Raw genomic sequence first — 17500 nt, forward strand, 5'->3', positions numbered from 1 at the left:
TATTTGTCAATATACAGGTGTTTATGATCAAATGTTAACTGAGCTGAGGTTATGGTCATCCACTCAGTCGAATTGGCTGCTGGTAAGTCAGTGAGTGAATGACCATGAAGTCTGGTCAATTCTTCCAGTCTTCAAAATGTTATGATTTCAAATGAATGAAACATCAAATGTGTGCAGGCAAGGTAAGGAAAAGTGCGGACTTGTGAAACTAATGCAAAAACCTTCAGGTATTTGAGGTTTCGGCTTTACAGAGTGGAAGTGTCTGTATGAGTATAATCAGGTTATGGTCACAATAGGGTTATGTGAAGGCATAGATGTAGTGCAATGCATGTGTGTTAGTGCATGTTTGTTACTGCATGTGTGTTTGTGTGTGTGTGTGTGTGTGTGTGTGTGTGTGTGTGTGTGTGTGTGTGTGTGTGTGTGTGTGTGTGTGTGTGTGTGTGTGTGTGCATCTGAGCTGTCCTGATTAGTGGTAGTGTTATCTGAAGTTTCTTTACAAAGGCATAGTGCAGAGTTAAGGTTAGGGTTCAGGTTAGGGTTAGGGTTACAAGGTATGAATAAGGTAATATACTGGGGTTTCACTCTCCTGCACCACCTTACTAATGTCTGCTGTCTCTATCCTTAACCCTAACTCTGTACCTGCCTTTGAAAAACCCTTTCTCTAACACTATCACTATTCAGACATATTTGGTCTAAATGTGTGGTGGTGCTTTGGTGTTCCAATCACAAAAGGATGTAATTATATTAGCTGTTTTGGGTTTTTCAGTTTGTTGAATTTCAAGATGCTGCCACCGATCACTTCAGTGAAAATGCTTTTACATTTCAGTAGATCAGCACACATCCCCCAGGTATATGCCACAGATCAGATGTATTAATCTATGGTGTTCCTTCCTGTCCGTGGATGGATAAATCTTTGTTTTTCTCAATCAGTGAGGATGGGCAGCCTGTCTATACATTTAACAGAAAGTTATTATTTTATAAATATAAATAAATATATATATATATATATCTATAGCTGTTATTGTCCCTCGTTGTATTCCCAAGCCAGTTTCCATACCTCACCTATCTGATTGCATGTCAGTGAATGAGGCTTACACGGCTAACAAAGCAATGCCAAAACCAGTATTGCAAACTCCAAAAACAGTGACTATATCAATATTTTATGAGCTAAGCATTTTGTATTTGCTACTCTCAGAGATTGTAAAGGACACTAAATCATTACATGTAATAAGCTAAAAGTGCCCAAAGTGGCTGAATCATGTAGACCAGAGTTTACAAACGCAACAGAGCTAATGGAACAAACAACTACCACAATTACTCATTGAATTGAAAGAGAAGAATTCAAAGAGACTTGAACTAAAATGGTGGCGTTTAAGCATTTAACGAAACACTTTGGGCTAAGGAGATATTCTTCCAACAGTGAGAACGTTGTTTATGTTGCATTTTGCAATTCATGACCCAGTTTTTGTACTGGGAAGACTACAAGATGTCTTAAAAGGAGGATATATGAACACTGTCTGACAGTCAAAAGGAAAGATTTATCTAATGCTTTAGCAAAGCATGCCATGTCATGTGTTGATTTTACAAAGTTTTCATTTTTTTTTTGTTTTAGATAAGGTAGCTAGTGATGAATTTGTGGGAGATTACAAAAACCATATTAGAATGTAAAGAATCTTATTGCCAGATGGACCTAGTTGTCGATCGTGCACCAGGTCTAAATGAAAGTATTAACATCAAATGTTTTTTTACAAATGAAATAATTTATAATAATAATAGTTTCTTGCTGATATTGAAATATTTAAAAATGTATTGATATATTTAGCTAGGCAATTAATTGTTTTAGATGTATGTATATATCTTTTAATTTATTTGATGTATTTATTGGTTGAATTTGTTGTGAATTTTTGCTATGTTTTTTAAACAAAGGAGCTTGGTTTTTGTTAATGTTTTCTGAAGAATTTCTAGTCAATAAACAGAATGAAAGTGCTAAAAAGACATTGGTGTCCCTGTCTGCTGTGCCTTTTACTAAGTGGTTACAGAGCTCTTCATCTTTTGGTTTGTTATTTCATTTTGAATTAAAATTAAACAATCTGGAAACGCATTCAGTTCACAGTAACTACTGTACAATCAGCCTTCCCAAAGAAAAGATCTAACAGAATCTCTCAAGTCTGTCAAACAGAACTAATGTTCATCCCTGTCCATTTTCAAGTGCCCCCTGTACTACTAATGGACAGACGCAGCTCCATAATGCTTTATCCCATGCATGGGCCCCTTCAAATTATTTATGGAATGATCCCAATTTTTGTCATTAGGGATAATATATAATTGTTGACCATGAGATGAGTAAGGCCAATCTATTACCAAATGGGATAGGTTCTTTTGAACACTAAAAGGGAAATTGGCTAGGCTTACAATGGATGATAATGGCAGCTTGCTTAGTACTTATTATGAAGCTATAATGCATCTGTTACACTCAAATTGCTTAGTACTTACCTATGAAGCTATAATGCATCTGTTATACTCAAATTGCTTAGTAGTTACCTATGAAGCTATAATGCATCTGTTATACTCAAATTCTCTATTAGAGATTAAGAAAGTTAACAGGATTACTAAAGGAGTTAAAATAAATTTCTCAAGACTGATTGTTGTCCATTTGTTGGGATCCAGAGTCATGTTTCCCGTTTTCTGCATCTCTGCTTTGATCGCATTGCTCTGCATATTTAAAGAACAGGCATTTCAAGTCAGATTTCCTGCTGCACTGTGACTTAGGAAGACTGGCTCATTTCACTCTTTTCAGAATGCGTCAGAAGCTGAAGCATATCTTAGCACTCTGTCCTTGTGGCGTGGTTACTGTTTCCTAGTGGCATGGTTCATTACAGGAAGACAGGCTGGCACATTCTGTAATCTCATTGATACTAACTTCTCAGGAGACCAAAATAAAGCTACATACTTCCTTGACAACTCCATGAAAGCCCCCCTGGGTGAAGAGAACTAGAAAACAGAGACTGTTTGATGGATACAAGCAGCTGACAACATCATCATGAGGTCCATCGGGTACCTTTCTTCACCATGGAGTCCAAGAATTGCTTCTAGCTAATAATGAATCCAATAAAGGGTTATGAAGATGCAGAAGACATAGAGTTTACCTTTCCTGATTCGCTACTGAATGAAACTGACCAAATGGAAAATGAGTACAATAAAGCAGCCTTGCTTAAGAGTGTTGCTCAGATCACGGTGACTGAGGGCCAGGCTTTAATTCGGTATATTTGCCATGTTAGCTCTTGGTTTCCATGTTAAATGCACAGGCTAGTATTTATAATCTTCATGGGTTCATAGTTTCATAAGAGATTACTAGGCTTGTGGCCCAAGAGCCTTTATAAGCCTAGCCATGTTAATCCTTGGTTCCATTAATTGTCCTGGGTTAGATGGACATACTTTACAGATCAGCACTGACCAGCCCAGTTAGTTGTTATAGTAGCTACCTTATCTGTTTTCTACAATGAGACTGTAAAATCTTATCGTAGTATATTTTATACTATGTAAATTACTCATTAAACTTTGACTATCTAATGTTATAGCAGGTAGAAAAAAGTCTTGAATTCAAGCATATGTCAGGAGTATGCTCAGCTCTATTTCACTTGCTCAGTGAAAGATATTGTGGAAACCCACATGGTTGAGACTACATGATCGGCAATGAACTTCTTTGATCAATGGAAACAACACATAAACTATTTTCTTTCAGTGGGGCAAGACCCCCTGCACCCCCCACACCCACTGCTAATTATATAAACCAACTCTGACATCACACTACAGTGGGGAAAGCGGTGCATTCCCCAATTCCCACTGGACCGCTACCCCAGTCAAAATGGTTGATTAAGTAAATTGTTGATCATGTGGTCTCAGCCATGTGGGTTTTGACAATGTTATTTATTAACCAAGTGAAACAGACTTGTATACCCTGTACACAGCCATGGAAACAGATAGCACTGTGCTGTACTTTCTGTTTGTAACTCAGGCTTATTCTTCTTTCCTCATTTGCAAAAGCCCTGTATGGCCATATAAACAACTACATAGAAATGACTGTACCAGACCAAAATAAGCCCAGGGCAAACCACAAAAACAAGCCACCCTGGTGGACCCACAGTATACATAGGTCGTACAACAAAAGAAAGAAAATCCTGTCTAGAATTAGGAGATCATGTGCACAAAAAAGAAAAAAGAAATCCCTCATTAGTCTAAACTAGCAAATCAGGGGATTAGTCAAGTCATCAAAAGCAACTTTTGAGCCAAAAATAGCCTCCCAAGGTAAGGATAACTATAAGGCGTGTCCACAGTCTTAAGGGCAACACTCAGCAATGAATAAGTTGTAGATGGCATCACCTATATCCAGCCAGATAATATAGCAAATCTGCTGATCAATAAATTCAGCTGAAATTTCACCTCCACATTACCTCCTGCTACCCCCCACCATAAAATATCTTCCCTCCCCATTACCTCCTGCTACCCCCCTCCATAAAATATCTTCCCTCCCCATTACCTTCTGCTACCCCCCACCATAAAATATCTTCCCTCCCCATTACCTCCTGCTACCCCCCACCATAAAATATCTTCCCTCCCCATTACCTCCTGCTACCCCCCCACCATAAAATGTCTTCCCTCCCCATTACCTCCTGCTACCCCCACCATAAAATATCTTCCCTTCCCATTACCTCCTGCTACCGCCCACCATAAAATATCTTCCCTCCCCATTACCTCCTGCTACCCCCCACCATAAAATATCTTCCCTCCCCATTACCTCCTGCTACACCCCACCATAAAATATCTTCCCTCCCCATTACCTCCTGCTACCCCCACCATAAAATATCTTCCCTTCCCATTACCTCCTGCTACCCCCCACCATAAAATATCTTCCCTCCCCATTACCTCCTGCTACCCCCAGCATAAAATATCTTCCCTCCCATTACCTCCTGCTACTCCCCACCATAAAATGTCTTCCCTCCCATTACCTCCTGCTACCCCCACCATAAAATATCTTCCCTTCCCATTACCTCCTGCTACCCCCCACCATAAAATATCTTCCCTCCCCCTTACCTCCTCCCTCCCCCCAGCATAAAATTTCTTCCCTCCCCATTACCTCCTGCTACCCCCCACCATAAAATATCTTCCCTTCCCATTACCTCCTGCTACCCCCCACCATAAAATATCTTCCCTTCCCATTACCTCCTGCTACCCCCCCCATAAAATATCTTCCCTCCCCATTACCTCCTGCCTCCCCCCCAGCATAAAATATCTTCCCTCCCCATTACCTCCTGCTACCCCCCCCACCATAAAATATCTTCCCTTATTGCTCTACCAGTTACCAGAAAAGAACAGATGACCTGTCCACTCTCTAATGCTAAAACCGTCACTTTGAGGGCCCTGACAATATCCCAGGATGCCTGTTAAATAACGTTAGACATGACCTATCAGGACCACTAGGATTTCTAACCACAGCCTTCAGACTGCATTTGTCTCTGCTGATTGGAGGACAGCAACAATCATCCCTCTTCATAAAGGGGGCCATCAACACACTCGAGAAATTACAGACCCATAAGATTGACTAGTCTCATATGCAAGGTCACAGAAAGAATAATCATGGACCTGATAAACAAAGACATAGGAAGTCTCCAAACACCAGACCCAACCAATTCAGCTTTATCAAGGGCAGGTCATGCCTGCTCAATCTATTGGACTTCTTTGAGAAAGTTACTATGGTCATGGAGGAAGGTAAAACAGTGTATACCGCCTACCTTGATCCAGCTAAGGCATTTAACACAATTCCCCACTTGGGTATTATAGATAAACTCACAAACTTGGGCATAAATCCTTACATCACGAGATGGATAGCCAAATAGCTTACAGACAGGACACAGATTAAGCAAGAGGCCAGTTAATAGTGGTGTACCACAAGGCTCAGTGCTGGGACCTCTCCTGTTTGCAATAGACTTCTCTGAAGTCAAGGGTAATGTAGAAGACCTCTGGCTGACAAGGTCTGCTGATGATTGTAAGTTTGGGGAAATCACTGAATCCTCAAATGATGTAGACAACCTTCAGAAGGGTCTTACTCAAACAAATGACTGGTGCCAGAGCCATGGCCTAAAACTGACATGGGCAGTCATTAATAAATACAGTCCTGGGTACTGACTAGAGTATGTATGATATTACTTTGGGATAAAATTTCTGGGCTTGAAATGACCTTCCGGTTGATAGCCTAGTAACCTCCTATGATCCTATAAAAGCTAAATGCAAACAATGCATAATTATACCCTTTGGGAAGTAAAGTACCTCTGTACATCATTTACAGCACACCCCTAAGAGTGGACTCAGTGGTGAGAGATCTAGGTACACAGAGAGACAGTAGTCTGAACTTTGACCACTATGTGTCCACAATGGTGAGGAAGTCCTTCTGTGTGGTACAGCTTATAAGCAAAGGAATGGTATCGAGATCTAAGGAAGTTATAGTCCCACTGTACTCATTCCTCATCAGACCAATAATCAAAAACAATGCCTTTTGGCATGTACTTGACCAAGCACTTGCAAGCACTGTACTAGCCTTAGAAGTTCCTTACAAAACAAATACCAGTAGTAAACAACGTATCCTATGCAGATTGATTAAAAGCTTTATCTCTTTACCCTGTCTTCTACCAATTATTATCCTATGATCCCATTAAGGGTTGAACTGTGCCTGTCTATCCCTCATGGAAGTGTTACACATTCACAAGACAAACTGCATGACCTGATCCAAGGACCCAAACCTAGCCTGTGACATGAACAAAACTTGCTGGAGAGACAGATATTTGTCTAAGAGATTACCTCTTCTCTGGAAAAAGGTTTCCTGTTCATGTAAAGCAGAGTCCTTTCTGGACCCTGTTCAAATGCAGATTGGATCAATGGATGGAGAATCGTAAATTCACTCCTGGTGTGGTGCCCATGTCCCTTATAGACAGTGGCAGTCTGTAAAATACTCAAAGGCATACACACATATGTAAGCCATCCCCTAACCTTAGTGATCAAATATTTGGTAAAATCCAGGTAATACTGGCTAGCCTTGTAAGGGTTCTTGATCCATTAGCCTAGTAATCTCCTATGAATCTACGAATAGGTTATGAATATACTGCTGTGCTTGTTTTATATTTGTATTTCACACCTCATAAATTCAGTGTCATTAATAGTGTGCTTTATAAATAGGGGCATTAGCACTAATATTTTCTTGTTATGGTAACAACAGTTTACAATACTGCTTTGGGAGGTCTTTTTTTTCTTCTGAATGATTCAAGAGAGACACTGTAAAATGCAGAATATAAGCTGCATGGGCATTCCACTCCTGTGGCCTCTTTGCTGCCCTTTGCTCTTACATACATCTTTATTTTTATTATTTATTATTTGTTATTCTATGAGACAGCAGTGATGATGCAAGTCATGTCAGCTTTCAGTAACATTAACATTGTAGGTATTATAATATTTGTTACACTGATTGCTTTGGCCACTTTGGTACTCCTACCAGAAGCTGGGCTGCTATTGCTATGCTTTTATATTACTTTTGTTAACTTTTAAGTGGTCTCTTTTCATCTCTTAAAACTTTTGTTTGGTCATCTGTCTTTCATGTTCATGCATTATATTAAGGATGAAGTGTTCTCTATATACTTGGTGTATAATTTAAGACTTTGATATGTTTTCTTCTATAATTAATGTTTAGTAAGATAGCATTTAATAGTATGTTATACTGTTAGTTGCACATATCTTCGTAGGTTTCTTAGTCCTCTAATGAAAAGTTGCTCCGCTGTTCAGGTATTCACAGAGGCTTTTGTTTGTTGTTACTCCAACTTACTGTAATGGACACCTCTTCACAAGGCTGGTTAGTAGCAATGAGGGTTTTAGCATTTTCTGCCTGAGTAGAAAGTGCAAAGTTAAAATACTTTGTTAAAAGTTTCTGAACTTCTCTATGTTGTTGGCCTGATTACAGTTTTACTTTAAACTGCAGAATGAATAATGCATTTATGGAAATTAGTCCATGTTTCTCTAAACTGTTGGGTCCTGTAATTTCAGTTTCATATACAAATTGTCAGATAAATCCTTAAATAATTGTATCCTGCAGAATAAATAATGTAGGTGGCTTGTAATACATCAGCAGAATTTTGATTTAGTCTGCTAAATGAAAGATGTATTTATGGGAATTAGTATGTATCTCTCTGTGCTGTTGATGCCTGTAATTTTGATTGATATAAGTCATCAAATAAATCCTTTTATAATTGTATCCTGGGATGTCAGAGGTCTTAATGCAAAACCAAAAAGTGAATATGAAGCCCTAGAATGTGATAGCATTAGCAGAGTGAAGTATGCTGTGAAAAATGTTTGAAATCTGTAAGTCTTCTTTCCAGTAGACTTTCAGAAAGATTTGCCACAGTAATTAAGTAGTATTAGGAATGCACATTGAAAATTATATAAAAGTGGTGTTCTGTGCAAAACAAAGGTCCTTGCTAGGGTTCTTGTGGGTACTTTATAGGTACTTATTCCTCTGCTGGTTGAGAAAACCCAGGAGCGACTTGTGAAAGGGAGACAAGGGAATGCATAATGCTGCATATTTCCCAAGATTCAGCAACTGGTAAAATAGCACAGTGCCTGTGCAGAGGAGTTTGTTATAAACGTTAACAAGCCATTGATTCTTTTGTGTGGCACAGTATGGAGCCCCCTAGCACGTTTCAGCAGAATCAGTAAACTAATATCTTTATGTCTGTTGTTATATACACAGACCATTTTTCTAGTAGGAGCAAGTGGTTAATGTTCTATACCTTTTTATATTATTTGTTGTGTACATAGCCTTTGATCTGACTAGAAATAAATGGTTAGTGTCTAGTATTCTTAAATATTTTTCCAAAGGTAGCCAGCATTTTCTCCTTTATATTTTATTTTGTGGTTGTGAAACTTTAACATATACAGCAAGAAAAAATCTCTACCTGGGATTTTAATTCTTGGGGAATACATTTTTGTTGGATACCTGGTTTTGATTCTGGTCTCATTTTTAGTTGGCAATCTAAACCTTGTCATGGGAGGTCAGGAGAGAATCTTGAAGCCATAGGACGCGATTTCTCCATTTTTTCAGCTGACACTACTTTAAGCAAAAAGGCATGTCGTTTCAGGCTGTACAAGCAGATAACAATGTTCAAGTGTAGAAGAATTGAATAAGATTGGAGGGAATTCTTCCTTTAACTCAAATGGTAAAGGAAGAAGGGAGAAATGGATGAGGTCGAGGAACATGAACAACATGAGGACTGAAGCGGTTAATTTGGGAAAGGATCTGGAAATTGGTAACATTTTAAATTCAAATGTGCTGGTGTACATAGCTCAGTCTCTAATAATTTAAATATTATTAATTTGTACTGTTTAGCCATTACATCTAGAGCTAGAAATGTTCTATTTAAGGGTATTACATTTATGCATACTAGAAATCCTACATTATTTGAGTTATTAATAGAAGTTAATAGATTTTGTAGAAAGCTTCATTTAAAGGTATTTTTTCATGAGAAATGTAAAAGGCCAGAGGCTAGTTCTGATGATGATGATGCTGGGGAAACTGAAGAAAATGAAGATTCACTTATGAATTTATCTCTCTATGAAAATGCATTTCTTTGATGAATTTTTAGAGTATACCAATGTAAATGGGAATGATGGCATTTCAGATGCATTGTTTATGGGATATGGGAAATTGAATGTACCTGCTCTTTCGTGTGTTAATAATTGTGTGCCTCCCAAGACTTCTCCTGCAATTTGCTTTTATGAGAGAATAGTTAACATAAAAGTTGCATATGAATATGGGAAATGTTTATGCACTCAAAAATGTTATAATCTCGCTAAGAATAAATGGCTGGCCTTACAATAGCTCCGGGAAGAGATGGACAAATATGTGTTTAGGTAAGCAGATAAAGGAGGAAACTGAGTCATTATGAGTAAGTTCAATTATAATAAAATGGTACATGATTTGTTAGACAATCAAATGGAGTATATTAAACTAAGGAATAACCGTGTGGCCTCTTTTAATTCAGCTTTATTGGAAAGTTTGGAAAGAGAGGACAATTTGGGTTTTTAGTGTGCAATGATATAGAAAATGCTCATCACTAAACCAGTTGGCCGAGTGTCCTAGGCAATTCTAAAGGCACACAAAAACATGCCAGACCACCCCCCATAGACCTATAATATCAGGGGAGGGTTATTTTTTGCAGAATGTTGGAATATTTTTTGATTTTCAGTTAAAGAAGTTTTTACGACCGGTGTCTACACATACTAATAATACACAACAGCTACTTGAGAATGTTAAGAACATAGTTTGGAGTGAGGACTTTTATTGGGTAACAGTAGATATTAGGTCTTATATTTCGTTTTGGGAAACCTTTTTTTGCAGGTCAGAGGCACAGCAATGGGGTTTCTTTTGCCACTATATATGAATATTATACATGGGTGTTTTTGAGAGGGAAATGTTTTATAGTACACAATTTTTCTAGAACATGTGGTTATGTATGAAAGATTTATTGATGATTTTTTTCTATATGTAAGGGAAAGGAAAGTGAATTTATTGAATTATTTAATTAATTCAATATGAGTGTTCATGGTCTTAAATTTACATATGAATTAAATAGGAAATTCATTAGAATATTTGGATGTTGCATTTTATGTGGATGGGGAGTTCAATACAAACCTTATAGGAAGGAAACAGCAGCGAATAATTGTTTGCATGCTACTAGCATGCACCCACCTCATTTGATAGAGTCTTTACCCTTTGGGGAGTTTAACAGAGTAAATAGTAACACTTCAGAAGAAAGGTTTAAGGAAGATGGTTTGAGGAAGGTGAACCATAGACTTATGGAGCATGGTTATTTCATGGAACAATAAAATAATGCTAAAATGAAACTTTTGGAAGGAAAAGGAATAAACAGAGTTAGAAAATCTTGGGGTGACACATTTATAGGTCAAAATACTAAGATGAAGGATGGTTGTGTTGAAAACATATTTTTTGTTACAAAAGTCCCTCCTTTTTCATCAATATTGAAGAATAGAATTAAAGTATTTTGGCATGTGGCATATCAAGATGAGGTGGTAGGAGAACTTTTGCCCCAACACATTACTTTTTCTTATGACAGATATAACAATTTGAAAGAACTGTTGGGTTTTGATCAGAGATCAATTACCGTGCCCTTTATCAATAGAAGTACATTTGGATGTGGGCATTGTTAAGATTGTCCTATGTTAAAACACCTCACAGAAATAAAAATCAACAGTAAAAACTGTATTTCCAAGAATAGATTTGATTGTGAATCTTATGGGGTGGTGTATATAATTGGTTGTGATTGAAGACAGCCTAAATAGTATGTGAGTCAGACGAAGCAAAAAATAAAAATTTATATTTTAAAACATGTGGCTGACATTAGAAACTGTAATTTGAAAAGTCCCATTATGGAGCATTTTCATAAAGAGCATCAAGGATTGGAAACTAGATGTTTTTTCAGGGTGTTAGCTCAACCTATTCTTCCTAGACGCAGTGATTTTTCTCAACAAGTTAAATTTATTACAGAGAAAAATTATATTAATTATAAGACGTTGTCTCTTAAAGGTTTACATTTAGAGATCAATTTGTGTTTCTAAGCAGGTAATAACATTGGATTAGACATGCATCTATGGATGTGCGTGTATGGTTATGTATATGTGTGCATATTTATATACATACACACACACACACACACACACACACACACACACACACACACACACACACACATATATATATATATATGTTTGTGTGTGTGTGTGTGTGTGTAAGTGTGTGTGTGTGTGTGTGTATGTGTATGTGTGTATGTATGTATGTATATGTGTATGAGTGTATATATATTTTTTGTAATGTATGTATTAGTTCTCATGTACAGTGCTATTAATAATTTAATGCAGGTTTAAGTCTATTAAGTATTTGAATCTAGGGACTGATGCAAATAAGTTAAACAACCTATTTAATAATTTTTTTTTAAGTTTAGTCATTCAATTAATCAATTGTATAATTTATTGAATTGACTACGTCCTACCTGTATTTAAGGCACATGGTAAAATTGGTTAATTATTCTAAGAAGGCAAACTGTTAAGGTACCAGATCTGTAATAAATTTTGTAGTGGAAGAACAGCTTGGCTTTTTTTCTTTATATATGTATATATATATATATATATATATATTTTTTTTTTCATTGATCTAAAATAGCATACATAGTAGAACAGGTAGAGGTAAGACCTCTTCACAGTAAGCAGTTGTTATACATTGAGGGTAGTACAAACAGAAATAAAACAATCAACCAATACTATTTACATTATATACATAGATGCTTTCAATATTCGAGAGAACAATTGATGCATTTCAGTGAGAGTCGTTGTGAGTGTGAGTATACCTTAGAAAAAAGAGGAAGAGAAGAAAGAAGAACATGTCGTGGGCTATGAATATAGTTCAGGGAGGGATCTCTTATTTAAGTCTGATACATTGTCATGAGCTAGGCCAGAACAATATTGAAGATTTGTTCCCATAATTTCCTGTGTTTGATGTTTTTATTCTCCTTATTGATTAAGATTTTGTGGGCTAAAAGATGTTTGGTCGCCATTAATTTGAAATTCTCCCAGGATATGTTATTAAGGTTAAGCCAATTGGTTGCTATATAGAGTTTCAGTAAGATAAAAATATTGATCATAGTATTGCTTGAGTTTTAGAGATGTTATTTGGTAGAATATGTAGAAGAGTAAATTCCCAGGTAAGTGTGGATGTTTGATAGTCCATTTTTTGTAAATGGAATTTAAGGGAGTTCCATAGTTTAAATACACATTTACAGCTCCAGAATAAATGGAGTATATCAGCTGTTTGAATTTTACAATTAATTCTTGGGGAAAACAGTTTTGTTGAATACCTGGTTTGGAGATAATTGCATACTTTGGTTAGACAAGCCTTTTCTCCATCTTCCAGTAGTTTGGGGTATATTTTAACTCTTTGGGGAAGTTTCAGGGATAACAGTAAGTAGAGAAAATATTTTTGACCCTCTCATTTTAAAATGCACTTAATGTCTTGACTTTGAATATTAAATGGGATCAGTTTTGTCTGTTTGTCGATCAAGATAGGATGAGCACATAACTCTCTTATTCTAATGTACACTGTGCACCATACATTTCTTCCTCTGTTTTGGTTCTTTCATTATTCTTATTTGCAAAGTCCAACTTTCCAAACTATCATGTTTTATATTGACAGCTTCTGTGCCAGTTAATGTGTTGGGATTACCATATTTAACGTGTTATGCCAAGAGAGCTTCACCCTTTCAATTTTTTTTTCATAACAGGGTAAACTTCTGCCTGATCAGGGCTTTTTCTGAATTAAAAGTCGCACACCTTTCCATGAACTCTTCAAGACCAGTTGTAGAAATGAGGGCATGTGATCTGCTTGGAAGTATGAGCCATTCCTCAGGACACGGATGGGTGATACAAAGAAGATGGAGAAGAATGTTTTATGTATGAGACAAAATCCTGGCCACTCCTTAGTTTAAAGTGGACATTTTCCACATTTATTGGCCACATTGGTTCAAAATGCATATAATATTCTGCTCTGATATTCTTTTCAGATATTCAAGTCTAGCCTTCTCAGAATAGAATACTTGGCAGGGAGCTGTTAAGTGGTATTAATGCCTACACTTAAGGAGCATATTCCAGAATTTGGTTTTCTTATCTGGTCAGATCCCAAATTCTGCTAAGATAATCCCAGATATGAAACAATTGCTTATTAAGTTATTTTCAACATTCAAAAATTGTGAGATCTCTTTGATTTGCAACATGTAATACTGTCCATCACAAATAAGAACACTTTTTCAGCTTGCAGTGTTTAAAAAAATTAGTATTATGTATTCTATAAGGCAATCTCAGCTGTTCAGTTTTAAACCTACATTTGCTTTGTTCTACTTAAACATAAATTCCTCCTTTAAGATTCTTTAAGAAAAGTGAGGATTTGTATCCTCTTGGTAAATTAATGACCATTAAGCAGATTATTTCCACATGGTATATTCATGCAGATACAGCAGAAAAATCTGTTATGGTATAAAATGCACATGCAGCAGACAGATCTGACATGGTATATGAATGCACATGCAGCAGACAGATCTGACATGGAATACAAATGCACATACAACAGACAGGTCTGGATAAGATTCATTAAGCAGTCACTCTAATGACCAGGACACCCATACCTTTATCACAGGAACCATTTTGATGACTGGATATTTTTGAGTCAAGTTATATTTATTTTTATTTTATTTAACATTTGTTTACTCGGAAGGTCTGACTCGGAACAAGCCAATTTTCAGAGGAAGCCCAGGAAGAAATGCTTATAGTAAGTAAATTTCTATGAAAATCATTTATACATCTTTCACATATGTATATTTGTATACTGTTAAATCTTATCTGAAGTCATAGTTAGAGATTTGAATTGTTATATTGCCAAGCTAAAAGTGACATATAGACAGTATCAGTTCAACGCTTAACATGATAAACATCAGTGTACTTTCTTTTACTGCAGCAACAAACATCCTTGAAGCTCATGTACTTGAGAACATTCCAGATCTCGTTTTTTTTTTCATTATCATGATATACGATGGCAAGGTAAAATGAATTACTATGGATGTTATTAGATTTAGTTTTATTGTTCCTTCTTGCTCCACCTTCCTATATGATGTCAGCTGACATATGGGTAGTTACTATTTAAATTTCAACTGTTTGAGGTTATGAAGGTGAAAGCATTAGTGAGTTATGTAGTGATTTGCATATAAAGTTATTATGTTGTACAGCTAGCATATTGTAATTCAGCTCATGGTTAAGGTGAAGTGAAGAAAGAAGGTTAAACAGAAAAGGTGGAGAATATGCAGATTAACTTGTAAATAATAATGCACAATAAGACGGAAATGTTTTATCTCTATAGTGCATACCTATCTTGTGTGATGGTTTTAACCACAGCATTGTATGCATTTTTTTTTTCAAAAATCCTTTGTTATTGAAAATACTAACAGTGCAAAAATATACACAAAAGGGAATAATAAGAAAGCAGCATCTGCTGAACAAAACAGAAAAAAAAAAAAAGCTTTGTATAATATTTATAAACAAAATTGTTAAGGGTATAATGAAAGAATATAACTTTTTTAATAATAATTTATGCTTTATTACAAAAACAGCTGGAGTACAAAGAGAAAATAATATATAAAGATGCGATGAAAGAGCTAAACGTTTAGCTGAGATAAAATGTAGTTTTTAACCTTTTGACTTGAATAATATATGTATATAAAGCAGCTTTAAAATGTTTTCTCTAGGAACATCCTGCCCTTCCCATGGGCACAATAACAACATCAACAAATTGCCTTAGTGATCAGCTTTAGTGGAACAACAGTAATAAAGACATGCGTGAATCGGCGTGCCTTCGCTGAAGGTTGGGCATTGGGCTGGCAACTCAGCACCATACAAATCAATTGCCAATCATTAGCAGACTGGAGTATTGTGGTGATCCCTAACCTAGGAAAAGCCAAAAAGACAAACAACAACAACTACTGATAAGAAATAGTGAGCGTAACAATTAATCTATAAACAGCAAATAGTGTCCAGCAAATAACACCACTCTCAAGCTACTTTAAGGCATTATAACATTAGTAGGTGTGTACCATCACTCACCTAATTATAACCACCAACAAGCAGAGTATCTCATGCTCACTGAAATTCCATAGAGCATTGTACCACCTTCCACTTACTCACGCACTTACAAATGTCTAAAAGTCACTCCAGGAAACGGAATATGAATATCAGAAAATAAAACTTATGAATACAGTGTCTTCACTAGCATACCTTTAAATTAAATAAGGACAGAAGGGAAATATTCAGGAAATACCTCACCAAAAGAACACCCTCACTCCAATTTTAAATACCCTTTGTTAAACCCCACCCAACCTACCTCACATCCTGTTCCAACAACCAATCCCATTTATTCTTCCTCATCTTCCCACCTCCATCTGTTTCGCATACTGCAGCTAGTCTAACTTAAAAGGACAACTCATAGTGGGTGTTTCTAAAAAAAACATCTGCCAAAGGCAAAGGCAAATCAGTTTTAATAATTTAGTGGCAGATTAGTAGAAATAATTCAAAATACAAAAGTGTACTATTATAATGGAATTAGAAAAGAAGGAATTCAAAATACAAATTGATTTTAACATAATGTATTCATTTGTAATAATGTTTTTCAATTTACTGGAAATACTACAAATTTATTTTAAATTTTGTAATAATTTACATGCTTTTATATATTTAAAGTATCCCCTGTCATATTTGTTAAAACCAGCCAAGTGGTTGTAAAATTTTGGAGACATGAAAAGAATTGTGCATATTTATTATTATTCATTATTTTAAATTGAATTAATTGGAGTTACATGTAAAACTCAACATTTTCAAGTTAAATCAAATATTAATGTATCAACATTTTTAGTTTGTCTTAATGTGTTGTCACTAATATTTAGATTTAGGGCATGCTTAAAAGTATATAAAATATCAAGTTGGATTACCAAGTAAGAATTTATACAAAGCTGAATAGTTTGGAAAAAATACGATTTATTGTTTAGGTAAGATATGCAGTGTGCTTTACTGCTATGCTAATGAATGCATTATATTTTGTGAAAAGTTTCTAGGAATTATGTTTAAGTAATGTTCTTTGTAAAGAAGCTTCATATGTCTCTTTCGATGAGAAATAATAGAGTGCATAAAAGCTAAGGTTTTAAATTAAAGAGTATGATTTCTATATAACTTCCTTTATACAAGAAAATGTTAAAAGCAGTGGATAACTTTTGTTTTTTTCTTATCAATGAGAACATTAAACAATTTGAGTTTGATAGAACTTTATATTACATTAATGACTGCCATAAATGTAAATTCTTTAAAGATGAAGTCCCATACTTTCTTGTCTTATAATAATGGGATGCATTTCAAATCAAAAGTTCTGCCAATTCCTAAAAAGTGTGAATTATAATCAGTTGGGTAAAAAGGTATCATTACAAATGAATGATTTTTTAAGCTTTTAAAAAGTGACTAATGTTATAAATAAATTTTGAATATTATCATTTATGAGAGCTTTTCTCGGTAAACAGGGAATGGCTATTAGGTGACACTTGTAAGACTATAACATTTTAGGATGTAATACATGACTACAATGATGTGAAGCTCGCCTTATTTATATTATGAATAATATACTCTAGCAACACATTTTCCCTGAGATTCATTATCAATTATGTAGGTGTCACATGATGTAAGTGTGTTAGCAAGCTGATCAGCAGCACTAATTAGATATGCATGCCGCTCACCATCCCTACGTGGTTTCAAGCACCTTTTAGTGGACAGAAATAGTGTTTGTGGCCATGGAAAGGTGCTTGCAAGC

This window comes from Protopterus annectens, chromosome 11.part0 (assembly GCF_019279795.1).
Source record: "Protopterus annectens isolate FY-2018-M chromosome 11.part0, PAN1.0, whole genome shotgun sequence".
NCBI classification, from domain to species: domain Eukaryota; kingdom Metazoa; phylum Chordata; order Ceratodontiformes; family Protopteridae; genus Protopterus; species Protopterus annectens.